Below are 21,563 nucleotides of genomic sequence, written 5' to 3'. Positions count from 1 at the left end.
TGGCGGAAACTGGTTACCATGGTAATTTTGTAAGGCTATTGCAGTCGCAGTCACCTACTCTAGCTTGGAAACTTGCCTCCTTTTCATGCATCTCCCTAAAAACAAATATTTCAAGATGCAAATTATTCAAAGTTATCGTTCAGCACACAATTTTATCATGCAAGCAGCTCCGGGTGAACAAAGCGAAGTGCTGTTGGTAAGAGAGCAGACGGAGTGTGATTGGCTGTGGGATCACTCCATTTTGGAAACAGCTGTTTAAAGCCCTATCCCTCTTGCTCATTGTGTTCAATAGACTGTCAGAGGAGCGTTGGATTTGGCTAGGAGCCTCCGAACAGATCCATTGAAATCCATTGAATTGCTGTGTGGAATGCGGGAAGAGCTTTGGGGATTGAAGGGGAATCCCGACAAAGAGTGAATGGCGTGTGGCGTAGTAACAAGTGGAAGAAAGTGAAGCGGATCAAGGTTAGTGATGATGGTTGATTACAGCCGATATAGTTTTGGTAGTGAAACAACACGCGTTACAAATTTAACAAAACACTGAGGCGTTACTTTTTAGTGTCATGCTTAAAATATGCATATTGATTGTGATTAAATTGTAATTTTGCGATGATTCGTGACGCTTCTTTGTATTGGACTTTCAAGTATGGAGGAGTAATTGATGTGAAGGCTTATTTTGTTTAATTCTAACATTTGTAAGTCCACAAAATATTCAAAAGAAATTTCAAATGCTCTTTAATCTAAATGTGTGTTGGTATTGGTTTTATGAGATGGTCTGGGTTGTTTTTCTTTACTTGGCCACTGTTTACTAGTAGAATTTAGCAAGTGTTTTTGTCTTTATAGGTAAAACGTTTGCCAGTGTATATTCACGAACCTTAAAGAGACGGTTCATCCTAAAACAAAAATGTACCCCGTTCCTACACTGTATGACTTTATTCTGTGGAACCCAAAAAGAGATGTTTGGAGAAATGTAAGGGACTGATTGACAGCCTTTTTTTTTTGCATATAATGCATTTGAATGGTGACTACGACTGTCACATGAAGATTAGTGAATGCTGACAGAATTTATATTTTTAACTGCCCCCTTTATGCCAAAAGCTTTATATACTCTCTTATTTGTAAGAGGAGGAAGTATGAGAACTGTCTTGACAAGTTTAGACATGCATGGAGATAGTGAATGGTTAGTTCACCTCCCAAAAATGAAAATTCTGTCATCTCTCACTCTCATGTTTTTCTTTCATCTTAGTCACACAAATGAAGATATATTTACTGTTCTCTTCATTTTAGCAGTCCATTTAAAATCCAACCAACCAACCTTTTCATTCATGCATGTGTTGATCAGTGTTTATAAAATATATCTTAGCTGCAAGCAGCAATTACCAGGGTTCCTTTGCTTCAAGCCATTTAAGCACACATGAAAAAAGGCATTACGTTTATTTTGCAAGCCTGTAACCACCTAAATCAGTGATTTAAAAAAAAACAAAACAAAACAAAAAAAAAAGCATTATGGCAAATCCTATAACACTTATGAGTGTTATAGCACCTGCTGTGGTCCAATCTCCCTAAAACTTTCCCTGCTTGTCGCATATGCTCACCTGATTTTGTGAAGTTTTGAGTTTTTGTTTAGACTTTATAGGCTTTTGGGTATATTTGGACAGGCCCCTTTTCTCAACGAGCATGTTATAGCTTTCCAAAGGGTAAATTTCAGCATTTTTTAATAATTATTGACCCAGAGACTCCAGAGAATTGCACTGCATTTTTTTTCCCTTAGAATTAACAAACTGTTTGATTGACAGCAGTGGTTCTAGAGGCAGTGTTGTTCGGAATGAGGACGTCTATCGACGATACAAATATCGTGCATATGTGTGAAAAACAGCACGATATACAATCATTTACGCCCTTGAAACCTGCAGTGTTGCCCCCCAGTGGCCAATTTCTTTCAAATTTCTCACAGACCTCTAGGGCCATGTGTCAAACACGCCCACCAGGTTTCTTTCCAGTCAACCCCCAGTAGGGCTGCTTGATTAAGACAAAAATCATAATTGTCGATAATTCTCTTGAAATTGTAATTGCGATTATTAACTATGATTATCACAATTTACATTTTATATTTTTAAATATAAAAAAAGTAAAAATGTAAAAATGAAAACAATGAGGAAAAAAAAAAAACTTAAAATAACCTGTAGGAAAAATACACACTCTCTCTCACACACACCCCACACATCTTAAGAAAGCAGAATAATGTAAGTGGGTTATTTTTTTTTTTTTTATTTGTATTTATTTATTTTATTTTTTTTTGCGGAATTGTGCCTTTGAACGATTACATAATCGTGGCATCTGTAATTGTAATGATGATATAAATTCTGATTAATTGTGCAGACCTAACCTCTGGTAATCTCGTCTAATAGGTGCTCAAAGTTCATCTGCCTATGTTTTTTGAAGTACGCAAATGTCCTTATTGCCACTTGTGGTACTTTGGACCAAGACCGTGTGTACCAATTTTCGTGTCGATAGGACAAACAATTGCATGGTTATGCGCGTTTGAATGTTTTTCCCCTTCTATAGCGCCACCAAGTGGCCAAGCTCTTACATACACGTTGTGAGATTGTCAACGATATCTCATTCCGTTCAAAAGTTATAGCCGTTTAAGTAAAGGCGGCCCTGCCCCTTTCAAAAGTTTTGGTGCCGTTTTATTACTTTTTATTTGATTTATTATTTATTATTATTGATATTCACTCTCCAGAGAATCTTCATGCACTGGCTTGGGGTTGGTTTGGCGAAAGACCTAGGACAAATTTGCAAAAATTGTTTTTTCAAAAAATGGGTTATGGTAAGGTCTGCACAATTAGTTTTACATGGAGATTGCTGATCCTTGGCCATTCTAACAATTACAATAGGGTGTCAGTGCTATATGCTTGAACCCTTAATAAAAGCCTAAATTAAATCTTTTCATCATATAAAGTGACCGTATCTCTTCAGAAGACTTAGGTTAAACCACTAGATTCATATGGATTTCCTTTACAATGTCTGTTTGTACTTTCTGAAGCATGCAAATTATGGTCCACCTCTTAATGGATGGGCACAAATTATGAGAGAATATAGTAAAAATGGTTTTGGATTGACATGAGGGTGAGTTTTGGAACATCATTTTTGGGTGAACTGTTACTTTAGAAGCATTTTCCATGGGTTCAACAGTAACGTGATAGCAAACAAGACATCAGCCATGCCATACTCAGTGGTTCAATCATTATGGACATCCTGAAGATGTGCCACGTACATTGCAGAAATTAAATGTAGTCACTTTTAGTCTATGTGTGTGCATATGGGTGACCTGTTTGCTCTGATCTACGTATTTAATATGCAAGATGGTCTGTTTTTAGCTCTTTCACTTGTGAGGAGTCAGTTGTTTAGGTCACTACATTCATGGTCCCCTTGAGCTCAAAGACATCATGGACTTGACTCAATGAGGCGTTTTGATGAGTTGCACATCAACAATGAACAATCTGAAGCGAAACGATCTCGAACAATCGGTTCATTGTCGTCGGCTTTTTAATTTTTCATAGTCATGTGAGCTGTGTAAATGTATCCAGACTATTCGTCCGAAGCTAATTCTGTAGAGTGGATGTTAATATTTGATGGCACGATGGACGTTAGGCTGTATTAAACAGATTGGTGTTGTAATGAACTTTATGATATGTGACAAACTGTCAGTTTGTTCTGTACAGCTGGTGTCTTTTGCTCTCATGAGTTTGCTTGTCCTACTTTCTATCTATGGCCTGACAACTTCACTAGCAACTGCTGTTTTGGACCTCTGAGTCAAAAGATATTATTCCAGCAAGTCATCATCCACTTGGCTTCTTCTGCTAGAGTAGGCTGATGAAATGGCAGGTAGTGGTACTCAAAGATGTGTTGTGACTATTATCATTTATCATTGTGATGTAGCAGAAGCATTATCCGCTGCTGGCAGCACTCGCTTTGGTAAGTGCTCTCGGGCTCTTTGCTTTAAGTGAAAAGTTCATTTGCATGACATGTCCAGGTCAGTCTACGGCTGAGTTTTGCATCAGTACTTGAGCCATTATCATGCCACAGTATCCGTCAAAGGCTTTCGTGGTTGTTTTTGTTTCAATTTGTTTTCTTCTCTATTTCTATAAAGGTTTTGCTAGTCGGTGTCTGATGGTGAATAGGTTGCTTAATAGTCTCCCATTTTGTTCATGCATGAATTTAAATTGATCTATTTGTGGGGTCTTTCACTGAGTGGTTTAGCTAGTAGCTTTTGACCTGTAAGCTTCACAAAATCATATTTGTTGTCCCAAAATAATTTGGTGCGCATAAGTGCTGTCTTGAGGCCCTTATCAAGGCTGTTGATATTATAACATTATTGCTGGGAAGCAATTCTCCACTCAGTTATAGCCTGCTGGGAGAGCTGTTCAGATGATTATTATTATTGCACACACAATTTACTGCTTTATAGTCTCAATACAATTAAATATATACAGCTTAATATATCGTGCAGGAATTTACACGGTTGTTGCTGAGTGAATCAGGCTTTGACGTTTTCTCATGATTTTTTTTTTTTTTTTTTTTTTTTTTTTTTTAAATCTATATGCACAGTTCTCTTGGTATAAGTAATTTTTAAAGGTCCATATCAGTCATAAGTACTATATATATATATAATTTATTTTTTTATATACTATTAAAGTTTGGAAGTAGCTTTTATTTTTAGGGCCTGAGTGGTGCTCAGATTCTTATTCTCCAAAATGGATCACATTTTTGAGGGCCTAAACATGCCCAAAAACTCGTGTAACTTTGCACACTTGCCAAAAGTGGTGAAAATTTACATCTGATATGGGTTTCAGAAGTGGGTGTGGCAAAATCAAAAAAGTTTTGTGCCGTTTTTGCCATTTTCAGGCATTGTATTTAAACGAACGCCTCCTAGAGGTTTAAACAGATCAACACCAAATTTAGTCAGTGTAATCTAAAGCCTTTTGTGATGTTAAATTGCGAAGATCTTGAGTTTTCGTTGGGGCGTGTCCATGGTCGCCTGACAAAGTTCGATGTTTCACCATGGCAATAGAAGGTGTTGTAGCTCAGCCATACAGTGTCCAATCTGCCCTAAACCTGTTCACCTGTTCGATAAGAATCCTGGCCTAAACACTGGCCTATATTCTGTTATAATCATACTGCCACCTGCTGGCAACAGGAAATTACTTGTTTTACACTAACTTAAACATGCAATATCCAATCTTCACCAAACTTCACATGTTTGGTAAGAGTCCTGGCTTGAAGACACCTAAAGGCCAATATTCAGTTATAATCATAGCGCCACCTGTTGGCAACAGGACATGTCATGCTTTGCACTAACTCAAACATACCATGTTCAATCTGCAACAAACTTCATGTGTTTCATAAAAGTGCTGGCCTTAACACATCTACATTCCAATATCCAGTTATAGTCATAGCACAACCACCTGGTAGCGGGAAGTTTGGCACACATAAATGACTTTGACATATTTCTTCTATATTTACCACTTTAAATGCACATTTCCCACCGTTCGCTGTTTTCCTAAAACCGCCAGGCAACAGTGAGCCCGGGTGCGAGGGCCCTTTCAACACTGCTTGCAGCTTTAATTTATATTTTCTATTTTCAGTTTTATTTAAATTAAATTTTTAGTAATTTTACTATGTTCTTATATCTTTTTTATTAGTTTTATTTTAAATACTACTATTAAGGTTTAATTTACTTTTATTTCTGTTTAAGTTTTATTTATTATTTCTATTTTAGTGTTTATTTAGTTATTTGACATATTTTTAACCCTTCTGAAAAACACTTCATGCCTCACACAGCTGCTCCCTGTATAAATGTAATCAGCATATTCTGAATAAATTAAATTGCATGCATGCTCTTTTCTCAATATTGTTTGTTCTGGCCTTATACTGTGCAAAATTAGTAAAATAAATTGAAAATTTAATCAACCCATTCATTCTCTTTCATGTCCTTGACAATAGCACACAAGAGTACATTGAATTGCAAAATATCGGTCAAGAGACTCTTATAGTGTTTTTGTCTGTTTATTTGTTTATTAATTTCTTTCACTGTTTGAATGAAAGAATTAGTCTTCTCCTCGCTCAGTCTTTTTAGCACATTTGTATATGTGCTAAAAAGTATATATATATGTTGATATATATATATATATATATGTTGTATATATATATATATGTTGATATGGTGTTTACATCATTTACATCATCCTTATTATTCCCAATTTTCATGTCCATATAAACATAGTCAGCGAGGCTTTTTTATACACTAATGCAGGCTATGGCTAAAGCCGTTGGTCAGATTCATTCAGGCTGTCATTCAAGATTTGAAAGCTTCTCTCAGGATATGTTTGGCTTGTTTTCCTCTCTTCACAACTCAGAGCAAATCAAATCACTTTACGCCCACATCCTCCCTGATCTGTGGGAGAGAGGCGTGCTGCAGCTGTGTGGGATCCGTTCGCTGCGGAGAGAGAGAGAGAGAGAGAGAGAGACGGGAAGGAGAAAGAGAGAGGCAGACAGAATGAGAGAGAATGAGAAGAGGCTCTCTCATAAACACTAGGATCAGAGGACACCGCTTTCTGTTTCTCGTGTGGACTAAAATAAAACTGTCTTTATTCAGGTCCTCAGAGAGCTTTGCAGCACCATGTCATTAGCGTTCGGAGTGCATTTGGTAAGTAATTGAAGCTGTGCGCTGTGACTATAAGTTTGGATAATGGTTGTTAGCTTGAAGTATTGATAATTGGAAGTGAGAAAAGGGTTAAGCATGGGGCAGCAAAAAGAGGAAACGTACAGTGACAGGTGGTCTTTAAGACTTAACAGCTGTTCAGCTTCGTTTGCTTGTCCAGTGCGTTTCTTTTTAATTGCTGTCTGGGTTTGCTGGCTGTGGGTACTGGGTGGAAAATCTCACCTACGTGTGATTTAAATCATAAAACCACAGTATTTCTTATTTAAGTTTGTCGTCTAGTGTTCTGTTGGGCCTGCAAATGCCGTTTTGTGATACAGCTGTACTTTGTTTAAAGGCTATTTTCTGACCTCCCACAAACCCTGAGGTTTACCACTTAACGAACTCTTGTGACATTCAAGAGCTGTTAAGTCATGCGTCAAGTTCTAATTAAAAAAACATTGAGTTTTGTAGATTGATTATTATAGAGAGAGTTCATCCAAAAATGAAAATTGACATCATTAACTCACCCTCATGTTATTCCAAAACCGTATGACCTTCTGTCATGTGCAGTATGCAAAAGATGATATTTTGAAGAAACATTTTTGTCAAGGTATTGATAGCCAGGTCCAAAAGAACATTTTTTGGGTGAACTTTCACTTTAAACTTAAACCTAATAAATGTGTCTGTATTCCATTCTTGTCTGTCTGCACACCAGATGCTCAGTGTTTCGGGTTCTGTGTATCCTCCTCTCGCTCTCTCTCGCAGTCAGACCTCGGGAGCAGGAGAAGGACATAAACGACAAGGACAGACGTCCCACCTGCTTCCTGTTAAGGCCATGTGTTGTTTAATGTAATAAATAGCAGAACTGGATGTGTGTAACAAGGTTCTGTCAAAGAGACAATAACCTGCCCTTTAGAGTGATAGTTGAGCCAAAAATGAACTTTCTGTCATTTATTTACTTGGCCTCAAGTCATTCCAATCCAGTATGTGTTTTTCCTCCATATGTGCTTTTTCATTAAAATAACAGTTACTGATAATAATAAGAATTGATCCTTCGCAGGGAGTTTGATTGACAGGTGGTCTGACCAATCATAATGCCGAATCTGACATTTTTTGTCCGGCAAAAAAAAAAAAGCAAGGAGAGTAGATTAACACCGGTGGATTCGAACTTGAAGGTTTTGAGTCTTGAAACAAGAAACCTTCTGATGTTCATTCATGCTTATTTCATGCTATAACTAGTAAAGAGGAAGAGGTGATCGGTTAACTTGCCGCTTGAACTGAGGCGCTACAATGATCTGTCACGTCACATTAAAGAGCCACAAAACGGTTTTTATTGTTTGAATTTCTTAAATGACACAATTTGAAGGTTGAGACTTTGTTTATACCTAAAGTAACTAGCTTTGTCTTGTCTGTCGGCAAGTTTTCTCTTTGCTCCACATAGGGCTGGGCTTATTTATTTATTTATTTTTTATTTTTTCCGATTTTTATCGATTAAAATGTAATGTTTTGCCACAATTCTGTGTTTTAGAAATCGAGAAATTGCGATTGTTTTTTTTTTTTTTTTTTTTTTTTTTTTTGAGTAGAATATTACCAAATGTTATAATTTGTCAGTTTGACAATATGCCAATGATAACAGTAAAGGAAAAAAAAGAGCTATCCAACCATATGTTGGCACACGCGATTAACCGGTCATGTGTGACACGCTCATATCACTAGGCGCCATTCATACCAGTGTTGCCAAGTCCTCAGTTTTCCCGTGGAATAGGGCTACTTTAAAACGTTATCATGGGTTGTTTTTCATGTCTGCGGGTTGAAGTGACCCCAATAATGTGATATTTAGCCCCTGGAATGCTTTTTTTACCCAGGGATTCCCGACAAAAAACATGTATTTTATCCCCTGGAATGCTTTTTTTTTTTTTTTAACCAGGGGACCATGCCTGTAGCCAGGGGGGTTCGGGTGGTTCGAATGACCCACCCCATCCAGCCAAAGGTCCAGAATTTATGTATGGTGGTTTTTTTTTTTTTTCTTTTTTTTTTTAAATAGCTAAACAAGTATTAAATACCTTAATTAGTAAATTTGGGGACGGAAAGACAAAAAACGCATTATGAATTAAATGTGCTAGTCATTTGAAACGTGCCACATGGACTGTTTACCCGCTCGGAGCACAGTTCAAACAGCAGCGGAGCGCAAGTTTACTAGAGCAGATGTGTTTACTCGCAAGCACTGAACAGCACTGTGAGATCCAAAGTGAAGTGCTTGAATTCGGTGAAAAACAAAATGACATGGCGATTTAAACAGATGAAACAGCGCTGACACACAGGAGAACACTGTGTGCAACCATAGTCACAATCATTTAATATGGATTATTTTTACTGTAACACTGACTGCACTATGGTATGGTGGCAGAATTGTGGGACATATCAAACTGTCTTCTATTATTATGTAGACATGTATTAAATCTATTTTTTAACAATATATTTATTACTTTTTTCAGTTTGCATATCACAACAGATTCCACAGTTACATGTAAACATGGCAAACATTTTACACTCTATTCTCCCTCCCATGTATTAAATCTATTAAAGGAGAAATGGAATGTAATTACAGTATTTTGTGATTAATAGCATTTGTGCATTTATACTAAGACCACTGTTTTTCATACAAATACCTAGAAACCATGTAGTTCACTTTTATACCATGGTATTGAGGTGAATAATTACATTTCATCGTATAAAAAAAGCTTGTTACAATTTTTATATATTACTAGACATCTTGCTTATTCCATATTAATTCTATTTCTGCAGGTCTTTAAAAAAAGTAACAAAAAGCCTTAAATGAAAAATCCTGCAGAAACCCTGCATAAATTCCTTCCTTGATGTTTGTATTTTGAAAAGGAGGACAGACTGCACAGGGCTCAGAGATTGAAAGGGGCCCAGTGGAAGGGTGTAGCAAGGGTCAAGGAAGAACACAGTATATTCTGACCAGGGGCGGTTCTAGACCCTTTTTAGATTGTCATCAACTTTTTTGTTTGTTCAGTTTGCACAATTAACATGGGTTGGATCTCTTATTTTCTGTGCTCTTAAAGCTCTTAATGCCCCCACACCCCCCTAGAGGGACACATGTCCACCCACCATTTGTATATGTGTCCGTATAAAGAATCTGTGAATTTATTGCATTAAAAATGTCATTCATTTAATTACCTAACTTACTGCTTTAGGTATTTGTGTATATTTACTGAACACAGCGATGAACAAGGCAATATCTTAGTAAGCAGTTTGAAAACGTAAAAATATTTTTGGTGAATCAAAAAATCATGCTTATTAACATACCAGCAGACATGATAATACAGCACAAATTGGTGCACGAGTAGTATTTGAACCTCATAGTTAAATACAAAATGGGTGGGAACTGAAAAAGGTTCACTTTTTGGAAAAAAAGAACCCCCTCCCTTCCGCTAGGCTAGCCATGGGCCTGTCGATGCCTCCTCAAAATGCAGTTGGGTGGGATTTGTTGTGGTAACCTGGCAACCCTGATTCACAGAATGTGCTTTTGTTTTGACAAAGATGTGATGTGGGCAGTGGAATAAGAAAAACATGCAAGAAGATGGGAGTGAACTTCTTTTAACTTGAGCGCCATGTTTTTAGAATGCCATTTCATGCATGAGACTCTGCAAGAGACAGTCAAACGCATCCATGTTTACATAGGAAAAACAATGGAAAAGCAGTGCAATTAAATAAAAAAAACCTGTGAAGAACTACTTCTGTATGTCTGATATTTTATGTTTGCATCATGGTGATGCAGTGTTTTTACAGAGGATTTATAGTTAAAAATAGTCTGCTGGTGTTATACCTTCAGTCATTTTGAATTTGAATTGCCTTGACTTTCATGGCTTGTCAGACATAGCAACAGTAACAAAGGGGGCGGGTCTTTGCAAAAGTCCAATTTCTGTTGCGGCTGTCAAACCAAAAGTAACTAATGTCAATACGTCAAATGCGCCTTAAGACATTTGATGTCAGACATTATGACGTCAAAATATTTTTGATGGATTTTCAATGAATTTTATTATAGTCTGTTCCTCAAGCAAAGCTGTCATTTGAATATCGATTAAATGTTGCGAAAGCATAGACTTTTTTTTTTTTTTTTTTTTTTTTTGTCCTTTTTTGGCCTCTGGTCAGTATATGTTAAAAAAACCCACTAAATTCTTAAATAATTTGTCTTTATTACCGAGTATTTTATTGTAAAAATATTGTAATGGGTTTGAAATTACATGTGGGTGAACAAAGTAGTGACAGAATGTAGATTTTTTTGTGTGAACTCTTCCTTTCATACAACTTTGGTCTTGGTAGGAAAATGAATTATTTGTTTCTTTACATTTGAGGATCTTGTTTAATCATTGTCATTGTCTCTATGCTACTGTTTGTGCAGTATGTAATAGCAGGGTGCAGATGATGGTGAGCATATTTCAGTGTGTGGCATTTGGTTTGGATAGGTACTGTAATTTGTGTGCAAACTATTCATTTTCCAAGCAGCTTGATTATTTTCGGGAGGCATGTGACCTTTTGACTGTTTGTAGGCAAAGAGTTTGGATGTGCATAAAAATGCTGTAAACCTCTGATCATTGAACTTTCAGGGACCATTTTACAGACATTACTCTTGTACAGGGTTTTGCCTAAAGATTTTACCATGTTCATAACTGTAGCCCATTAGTGCATTATATTCAAAGCCTGCTGAAGGAGTACAATAGCATTGTTTGAGACCATCACACTGAAATGAAGCCACTGAAAGTCTTTCCATCTGCTGTAGCAATGAAATCTTATTCATGCAGTTTAAACATGCATGAATATTCCAATGTGTTACATCACGATTAGTCAGGAGATTCATAAAAATCAATTAAATGTACTCATTGAGCTTAAAGGGATAGTTCCCAAAATAAAAATGACCCAATGATTTACTCACCCTCAAGCCATCTTGGGTGTATATGACTTTATTCTTTCAGATGAATGCAATTGGAGTTGCATTAAATCTCTTGGTTCTTTCAAGCTTTATAATGGCAGTGAATGGGTGTTGAGATTTTGAAGCCCAAAAAAGTGCATCCGTCCATCATAAAAAGTGCTCCACACGGTTCTGGGAGTTTAAAGGATTAGTTCACTTTCAGAACAAAACATTTTTTGTCATGTTCATGTCTTTCTTTCTTCAGCTGTGAATAAATTGTTTTTTGAGGGAACCATACCTCCATGTAATGGAATTTTGAACTTCCAAAATGAAGTTTAAATGCAGCTTTAAAGGGCTCTAAACCAGCTGAGGAAAAAGGGTGTTATCTGGTGAAAGGATTGTGTTGTTGTTGTTGTTTTTTTTTTTTTTTTTTTTTTTTTTTTCTTTTCTAAATACAATTTATATACTTTTTTACCTCAAACGCTTGTCTCGTCTAGCTCTGTGCAAACTCTTTTTTTCCGGTCATGACAGTTAGGGTACTCTCAAAAGTCCCATCTCATTTTCTCCTCCAACTACATCGCTGCAGGAGTACCAACCCAGAGTTCACAAAGTGAACATGCAAAAAAGACTAAACACCCTTTATAAAAAAAAAAAGGTAATAACAGCAATGCAGGACGATTTTGAAGTTGGAGGAGAAAATGACCTTTTGTAACAGGTCTTGTTTAATGGTAAATTACTTCAAATCCGTTATTTCATTCACAAATCTAATGAATGGTTTCAGAAGAATTTTAAAAATAACACAAGTCACTTTTATGATGTTTTTTTCTCCGTTTTTGGAGCTTGTGCTATGCTAACGTTCTCCTTCATTTGTTTTTCACAGAAGAAAGATTTAATTGACATGAGAACGAGTAAATAATAAAAGAATTTTTGGGAGAACTTTTAATTTTTAATCCTTTTCCAACATTCCCAGTCAAATCAACTCCCGCTGTCTTCATCTGAACGACACCACCTGTTCATGACTCAGCAGCGATCCTCCCTTCAGTCCCTGTTGTCATAGACTGATGTGTGATTCATGGGGAAATCCTAAACTCTTTTAGCACGCTCCATCTCTCTCGCCTACATGCTGCGAATTTAATTGGGGAAAGAGCCACATAAAAACAATAAGTGGTAATTATGCCTCCAAATAAACAGTGGATTGATTCAGACATCTGATACTCTTGGCTCACACAAAGATTTGAACACTCTCACTCTCTCGGCAAACACTCATTTTCTGGCCGGTTGATTTTCTGTCATGGTTGATTGCAAACTGCATCATGTGGGCTTGCATGTCATCATAACTGTAGGAAAAATATATGCCATCTTGCAGTGACGCATGGGAGTTTTGCTTCCTCTTAAGTCGTTTAAAAGGAAACCCTTTAGCAGACAGGAAAGTGATTGCTTAATTGAGACCTTTTCCTTTCTGCCCTCAAAGTAAAACTCTTCTGTGCGTTCATTAGGGAAAATAGCTGTCTTGTTTTTAACCTTCTGCATTTTCAGATGAGTTCAAGTTGGTACTTCTTCATTCTTGCTTATTATAGATATTAGTTGTATTTGAAATAGGAAGGAAGAGCGACCACATGCTCTTTGCTCTTTATCTTTTATGAAGTCTGTTTTAGCTGCCGAGGTTGGTGTTTTTTTTATATGATGACGTCCACCCGGTGCCAGGCAAATAATGTTGAGACCGTGTTGGATGCTGGTGCTGTGGAATTATTAAAGATGGATTTGTGTCTTTGTGTGTCAGCTCTAAAGTTCAGCGGGCTTGAACTGCCCTAACATTTGACTCGGCCTCCCTGCAGTGTCCTCATTATTATTTAATATTTGCTCTGATATCAAAAGGGCTGATAGGCCACACAGGGAAATGAGGCCTATCAACTCCTGCATTAGTAAAGAGGTGGCGGTCGCACCTTTATCTCCCCGAGCCTTTTTAAATGCTAACACTTTGTTTTATGAAATAACACCAAATACATGCACAATTAAATGGCTCTGTGAACTAAAAGCCTTCCGACATCAGTGCAAGAAAATGGCTTTAATCTCGATTCGGCTATCACATCCAAATCTTCAGTTAATTGCTTCTTAGTGGCTTTGAAAATTTTCGATTGCAAAGTAGCAGCTCTTTGCTCAGCTCAGCGCTCGGGGAGCTGAAAGGGTCTTGATGACATGAGAAAAACTTCCTCTTGTGCCTGACCGCAAACAAACTGCATTAGCTTTGCAATTCTCATCTTGATGCTCTGTAAAGTCCTCATGGATAGAGTGGCGCCGGTCCCGTTGGGCATTAGAAGAGGACGAATGAGAGTGAGTCACGTGTGGGTGACACCAGAATCTCATCCACAAGTAGCATGACAGATTCTGCTCTTGCTCTCCACAGTGTTCATGCCACCTCCATGACCAATATGCCCAACACATTTCAGAGCTGTTTTGTTTTACATGCAATCTGTGTTTGGCTTCAAAACAGTGCTTATAGGATTTTGGACATCTGATCTATACCAACAGTTTTTAAAAAAGGAGTCATATATCTCTTATAATATTTGCATTATATGGGTAGTTGCCATGAAGTACTAGTAGTAATATATATTACTAATCTTTTTAAAAAAACGACGTATGTGAATCCAGCGTTATGAATTCAGAGAGGATAAGTACACGCGTACACTTCTGACTAATGGTTAACACACACAACTAATTCTTTAACTGGGCAAATAAACCAAGTGTAAACAGCCTTTAACAGAAGCCAGACACAAAGAGGAGAAAATTGTGTAGCAGGCAGAGCTAGCTCTGTGTTCACAATGCATGAAATATTGGAAGAAAAACCCAAATACTAAATTGGGGTTATATGAATATATGAATGGATCTCTGAGAGAAACTATATTCTGTGGAAGCTTGTTTCCACCGCTGAATAAAAAGAAAAAAATATTATTGCAAGTCTTTATCTCTAGCTATGAGTTTATAGCTGTCAGATACAACTCACAATTCTGACTTTTTTCTCTAACTGCGTAATATAAACATGCAGTTGCGAGTTAAAAAGTCAGAATTGCGAGATATAAAGTCACAGTTCTGCCATTTTCTCAGAATTACGTGATATATAATTGCGAAATCTGCCTTTTTTTTTTTTTTCTCGCAAATGCGAGTTTCTATCTCGGAATTCTGACTTTTTTCTCGAAATGCGTAATATAAACATGCAGTTGCGAGTTAAAAAAAAAAGTTGTCAGTTTATATGTCACAATTTTGACTTTTACCAAAACTGAAATGTAAACTTGTGATTCTGACTTTTTTTCTCAGAATTGCATGATATAAACTCACAATTGTGAGAAATCTGACTTTTTTTCTCACAAACACGAGTTTGTATCTCGGAATTCTGACTCCCTCACAATTGCAAGTTTATATCTCGCAATTCAGACTTTTTCTTAGAATTATTGTGATATAAACTTGCAAGTCTGACTTTTCTTGGAATTCTGACTTTTTTTCTCAGAATTGCGTAATATAAACTCGCAATTGCAAGTTTATAAACTTGCAGTTCAGAGAAATGTAGTCAATTTCCTGATATAAACTTGCAGTTCTGACTTTTCCTCAATACTGTGAGATATAAACTCGCAATTGCAGGTTATAAAGTCATAATTGTGAGATATAAACTTGCAATTCTGAGAAAAAAGTCACAGTTCTGACTTTTTTTTTTTTTCCTCAGAATTGTGTGACAAAAAATTGCAAGAAATCTTTTTTTTTTTTCTTGCAAATGCGAGTTTATATCTCAGAATTCTGACTTTCTTACAATTGTGAGTTTATATCTCGCAATTCAGAATTCTGAGATATAAATTCGCAGTTGTGAGAAAAGTACGATTTCTTGCAATTGTTTGTCACACAATTCTGAGAAAAAACGTCAGAACTGTGACTTTATATCTCGCAATTATGACTTCATAACCTGCAATTGTGAGTTTTTATTATTTTTAGTGATTTATTGATGGAGGAAAAAAGTGTTCTCAGCATTGCGAGTTTATATCTTGCAATTCTGACTTTTTTTAGAACTGCGAGTTTACATCTCTCAATTCTGAGAAAAAAGTCAGAATTGCGAGTTTGGATCATGCAGTTGAGTCACAATTAGCTTTTTTAACTTTTATTCAGTGGCATAAACGGGCTTCCAAATATTCTTCAGAAAAGTTTAGATTTGTATTATTATTATTATTTTTTTTATTTTACCTCTATGTAAAGTAGTATTCAAAGTAGTGCTGCTTTGTTTACAGCAGTAACGAAGGAAACGCTGTATCGCTGCTGTTCCATAAGCGCCGCCTGCTGTCAGAGAGTGAATTTGCATCTCATTCAGCCCATCTGCTGTTTCAGTTTTGTGCAGATGTTTTATGTATTATAATTTTACAAAGGTAGAGTCAGTCCATTCTGTTTTTGCTTTAGATTGCATCATTTCAAAATTTAATTTACATCAAGAACTGCTTATGCTTCATGTAACGTATTTGTTTGAATTGTGATTAAAATGCAGTGGTTTTGTAACTGTTTCATGCATTATGATTCAAATAAAGGCACAGTCAGAGGAATAAAACGCAATAAACCATGAAACTGCCAGAATCGGCAAAAAAACCCCCAAAAAACATGATACAGATTTTTGGTCAAACTGCACAGCACTAAATCCTTCCTCACATTTTAGGGGCAGTGCATGTGTAATGTACCAGCATAGTTCCCTTGCAATGGGCTCATAACCTTTTCTAGGAGATGGTGAACATGGGCCGTGAAATGTTACAGTATGCTGATAAGAGGCTGTGAAAGTGCAGCTGAAGTGCTTGGGGACCTTAAAGTTGGCATTTAAAAAGTCATGATAGCACAAAATGCTTGGTCGGTGGAAGAAGTTGACCGTTCTTGGTCCTGAATAATATCACCAGCGTGGAAATTCAGACAGTGGCTCTTTTGAAGTTGCTTGAGAAAAATAGATGTGGACACACAAAGCAAGGCCCTTCAAAAGGAGGAAGGATATGTAGGACGACAGCAAACGGACTGTGAATTGTGAGAATTTTTTTAAACCAATGGCAAAAAAAACAAAAAACAAAACAATGCCTGCTTTGGTGGTTTGGGTTTTTTTGTTGTTGTTGTTGTTTTTTCTTCCTTTTTCAATGAGCAGTCACTTACGTCATGTGAACACAAAGTGTGTGTTCGTTCAGTTGAGCTGTGGCTCGTCTGAGTAAATAGGGGAGTGCTAGAGCTGGTGCACTTATCTAAAGAGCAGCTAAATGTGCTTGCTTGCTTTAGACAGGCTGGAGTCTATTCAACTTGATTAGATGCAGCTCCACTGTGTCCAGAAATTCTTCCCTGATAAAGACAAAATGTGGGGCATTTTTCAAGCTTACTTAATTTCTTGGGAGCTTTATATAAACTCTTCTCTTGCCCAAAACTGGAGCTTTAAATGTAGTATCAGCAGACTCCCTTCATCTTAAATTCCCTTTTAAAAGGCCTGAAAATCCTGCAGTCAGCGGAGTGTGCATGTCTGTCTAATGGAAATATGAAAAGGAGGTTGTGTCACTTTTACGCAGAAGCTTGTCCCATTTGCCTGTTTCTTGGGAATTTATTCTTATAAAAACAAACGAATGCTAGCAGCAATATTTCAGTCTGGTTTCTATCTAGTACATCTTGTGGTGGTATATGTTTCAACAGGATGCCAATAAATAGCTTTCCAGAAGTATTACTGTTATCTTATTTAGTTTGTTTAATTACTGATTTCTTCAGTTGTATGTTTGTTTTGTGCTTTCATTTGTAAATTTAACTTATTCAACTTTTTATCTATTTGTTTGTTTGATCTATTATTTATTTATTTGTTCATTTGTTTTCATTTTTTTTTATTCAGTAGTATATGTAATCATGTGAGATGGCATGTTTTTGTTTTTGTTCAATCATTTGTTTACTCAGTAATTACTTTATTCATTCATTATTGGCTTGTTTTATTTGTACATTAATTTGTTCGGTCATAGGTTCATTCAGTTGTTTGTTTTTATTTATTTTTGGCCCATTTATTTGGCTTTTTTTATTCAGTTGTTCGTCTGTTACTTTAAACTGTTTGTTCTATTGTTTACTTGTGCTTTTATTTGTTAATTTTTTTTTTTATTTGTTTATTCATTAGTTTATTTAATCGTGAGATAGTTAATTTGTTTTTGTTTGTTTGTTTTTGTTAATTCATTTACTCAGTAATTTATTTATTCATTTATTAGTTTGTTTTATTTGTTCATTCATTTGTTCGGTCATTTGTTCATTTAGTAATTTTTGTTTATTCATCTTTTGTTCATTTGTTACTTTAAACGGTTTGTTTGTTCTATTATTCATTTGTGCTTTCACTTGTTTGTTAATTTGTTTTTATTTGTTTATTCATTAGTTTATTTAATCATGTAAGATATATTATGTTTTCTTGTCTTTCTTCTTTCTTTTCTTTTTCTTTCTTTTCTTTCTTTTTTTCTTTTCTTTTCTTTTCTTTTTTCTTTTCTTTTGTTTTCTTATGTATGTTTTGTTGTTTGTCTGTTTTTTGTTCATTCAGTTGTTTACTCAGTAATTCATTTATTCATTCATTATTTGTTTTATTTGTTCATTCATTTGTTCGGTCATTGGTTCATTTAGTCGTTTTTGTTTATTCATCTATTTAATTTGTTTTTATTTATTCAGTAGTTTATTTATGTGAGATAATATGTTTGCTTGTTTTTGTTCATTCATTTGTTTTCTCAGTAGTTCATTTATTTATTCATTATTAGTTTGTTTTATTTTATTTATTAGTTCAGTCATTGGTTCATTCAGTTGTTTGTTTTTAGTTATTTGTTTAATTTATTTGGTCTCATGTTCATTTGGCTATTAATTATTTTTTCATTCAGTTGTTCATTTGTTACTTTAAACTATTTGTTCTGTTATTTACTTGTGCTTTCATTTGTTTATTTTCATTTGTTTATTCAGTAGTTTATTCATGTAAGATAGTATGTTTGTTTTTGTTTGTTTACTCAGTAGTTAAATTCATTCATTCAGTAGTTTGTTTTATTTGTTCATTCATTTGTTTGGTCATTGGTTCATTCGTCTTTTGTTTATTTGTTTGTTTGGTCATTTATGTGGTGTTTCATGTTCGTTTGGCTATTTATTATTCAGTCGTTTATTTAATCATGTGAGAGTATGTTTGTTTGGTTTTTGTTCATTCATTTGTTTACTCAGTAGTTCATTTATTTATTCATTATTAGTTTCTTTTATTTGTTTACTCATTTGTTTGGTCATTGGGTCATTCTGTCGTTTGTTTTTGTTTGTTAATTTTTCATTTATCATTTATTTTTCATTCAGTTGTTCGTTGGTTACTTTATTTTTTGTTAATTTGCTTGTTTGTTCATTCAGTAATTCATTAATTCATTTGTTAGTTTATTTATGTGTTCATTTATTTATTTGTTTGACAAACAATGTGGATTTTAACACTAGAGATCACATTTACTTATTGACATTAGAATTTCGTTTGTTTGTTTTTTTTTTTTTTTTGTTCATTCATTCATTGTCTTATTTGTTCATCTGAAATCTAAATATGTGTTTTTGTTTGTTTATATACACTGTAGGGTTCACCAGTCTGAGCTCAACATTGAAAATCTAAGGTTTAAAATGTAACTTAAAACAGTAAACTAAACAAAAACAACATTAATTTGTGCTTGTAAAGGGCTTATTGGCAAACTCTGCTGCTTTTTATGCAGGTTTATTCCTTCAGCAAATGTTAAATTGCTTTATTAAGGGCACTGTTTGTTTGGACATATTGCAACCACCACCAGATAATATGTTTTCATTACGCTCAGAGGCACAGAGGGTCCCAGTAGAATTGTAGCAGTAGACTCGGTATCCTCCGCTGGGCTCCTGGGCTTTTGTTCATAATATCAGTAACAGCTTCCGTTACACTCTGTACAGAAGATCCCCATTCATTGGTGAACAGCCGCAAGGATGGAAGGCTATAAATAAAACCTATCTGCAGGTATACTGATTCAAACTGCATTCACGGCTGCAATAATAGGCTCCCACAACTGTACAGTACTGTGCCGTTATATGATTACAGCATCACAGTGACAAGGAGAACAAAAAAACCCAAACATTTTCATCCTCTCTGAGACTGTTATTGACCACGCTCATGTTACAGCAGGTTTAATGAGATTAGTTTGATGCAATAGCTGAAAATGGGATCCACCGGTGGCCTGTCAGTCCACAGGTGATCTGACTGAAGATCAAGTGTCTAGAGTGAACTCTGAGCCTCTTGCTTTTACGGTTCAGGAGTAAGGGCTTCTTGTCTCAAGAGTCCCATCTTCCTTATCCAGTTCCGGCTTGTACAGAAGAGGCTCTATTGACTAAACGCTTTGCTTAGAGTGGCCACGTGCACTTTCAGGGCAGGGACTGATGGAGGAAGTCAAGCAGTTATGAGCAAAAGTATTTAAACCATGCATGTAATTGCTTAGGCATATATTGACACACCCTATGACCAGTTTGATGGACTGGAGAGTGCCGGAGACGCACTTAATATGTATTCATGTTGGTTTCTACACTTGAAAGCCACAGGCATATTGGAGATGAGCATATTTGTCCATAAAACATATTAGCTTGTGGTGTGGTGTAATGATATTAACCTCAGAGCCATTTTATTTCCTTTTGAGTGTGCATTCCTGAGCTGCACCGGTCTGTCTGAGCACTTTGCTTTTCATGGAAGTGTTCCTTGTTGAGGTTGGTGAATTGTGCTATTTGCGGTCTAGAATGTCTTTCCATCACAGCCGTAACATTGATAATTAAGACGGATAATTTTACCACAGGACCATATATGGTGTTTTCTAGAAACAAGGTGGTGTGATGCAGTCTTCATAATAAACTGAGGGAAGTGACATCATTTTTGAATGACCTTTGCAGAGTTGCTATATATATATATATATATATATAATTATTATTATTATTTTTTTTTTAATGATTAGACCGGGCACGTACTGGAGCAATTATGCACGGACAAGTTGCTGAATATGGAACATTTTTTGAAATGTTCACCCAAAAATGAAAATTCTGTCATTAATTACTCATCATCATGTCGTTCCAAATCTGTAAGACCTTCGTTCATCTTCGGAACACAAATGAAGATATTTTTTATGAAATCCGAGAGCTGTCAGCAACGCAACTATCACATTCAAGGCTCAGGAAGGTAGTAAGGACATTGATAAAATAGTCCATGTGACATCAGAAAGCTCTCGGATTTCATCAAAAATATCTTCATTTGTGTTCTGAAGATGAATGAAGGTCTTACGGGTTTGAAACGACATTAGGTTGAGTAATTAATGACAGAATTTTCCCTTTATTCTCAATGGATGAACGATTGACTCTATTTTTTGAGTGAAGATCTAGTCGTCTGGATTTCATTCTCATGATGGGGCCTAATATCTCATAATTTGTCCAAATATGGAAATGAGCAACGAGTTTATGTACCCAGTGGGCTTTGCAGACTGTTTAGACACCGGACATATCCAAACATCTAGTGAGAGTGGAAGCAAGACTCCTTTCACTGATTTGCTGTTTTATTTGGAGGTTTTTATTTAAATAAAGGCTAAACCTTAGTTTGTCATTTGTTTATGCCTGCTGCCGACGCAGAACTCATGCAAATGATGAATACGTCAGCGTTGGTGTTTTTGTAAGGCTCTTGCTTTTCATCTCATGAGGACTGCAGGCTAAGGGCGAGCTAGGCTGTTTTCCCTCTGGTATGTGAGATGTTTTGGTGATCTTGTGCGCACACCTGCGTCGTTTGTCCTCTGATGCTGCCTACAGCTGCTGTTGGCTCCTGTTTCCTTCTACTTGTAACGCCATCAGCAAATAAAAGATTTGTTTCAGATAGATAGGTCACATGGAAAATATATCAAATTACACTTGAGCCATAGTGTA

General features: G+C 36.0%; 1 protein-coding gene across 2 annotated transcripts in view; it reads left to right on the top strand.

Annotated features, from left to right (window-relative positions):
• Nucleotides 1-201: 201 nt before the first annotated feature.
• pkig (protein kinase (cAMP-dependent, catalytic) inhibitor gamma) overlaps nt 202-21,563 on the top strand; it is a 32,824-nt gene continuing 11,462 nt past the window's right edge. Inside the window, exon 1 of one of the 2 annotated variants that reach the window (XM_051097299.1) lies at nt 202-462. The gene's annotated coding sequence lies outside the window, so the exon portion shown is untranslated. Of the gene's footprint in view, nt 463-6,502; nt 6,707-21,563 lie in introns of those variants that run through there. The other variant, XM_051097300.1, reaches the window with a different exon arrangement.

The sequence above is a fragment of the Labeo rohita genome, chromosome 23 (genome assembly GCF_022985175.1).
Source record: "Labeo rohita strain BAU-BD-2019 chromosome 23, IGBB_LRoh.1.0, whole genome shotgun sequence".
NCBI classification, from domain to species: domain Eukaryota; kingdom Metazoa; phylum Chordata; class Actinopteri; order Cypriniformes; family Cyprinidae; genus Labeo; species Labeo rohita.
Note: the sequence above shows the minus strand (reverse complement) of the source record. Positions and strands in the feature narration are given on the sequence as shown.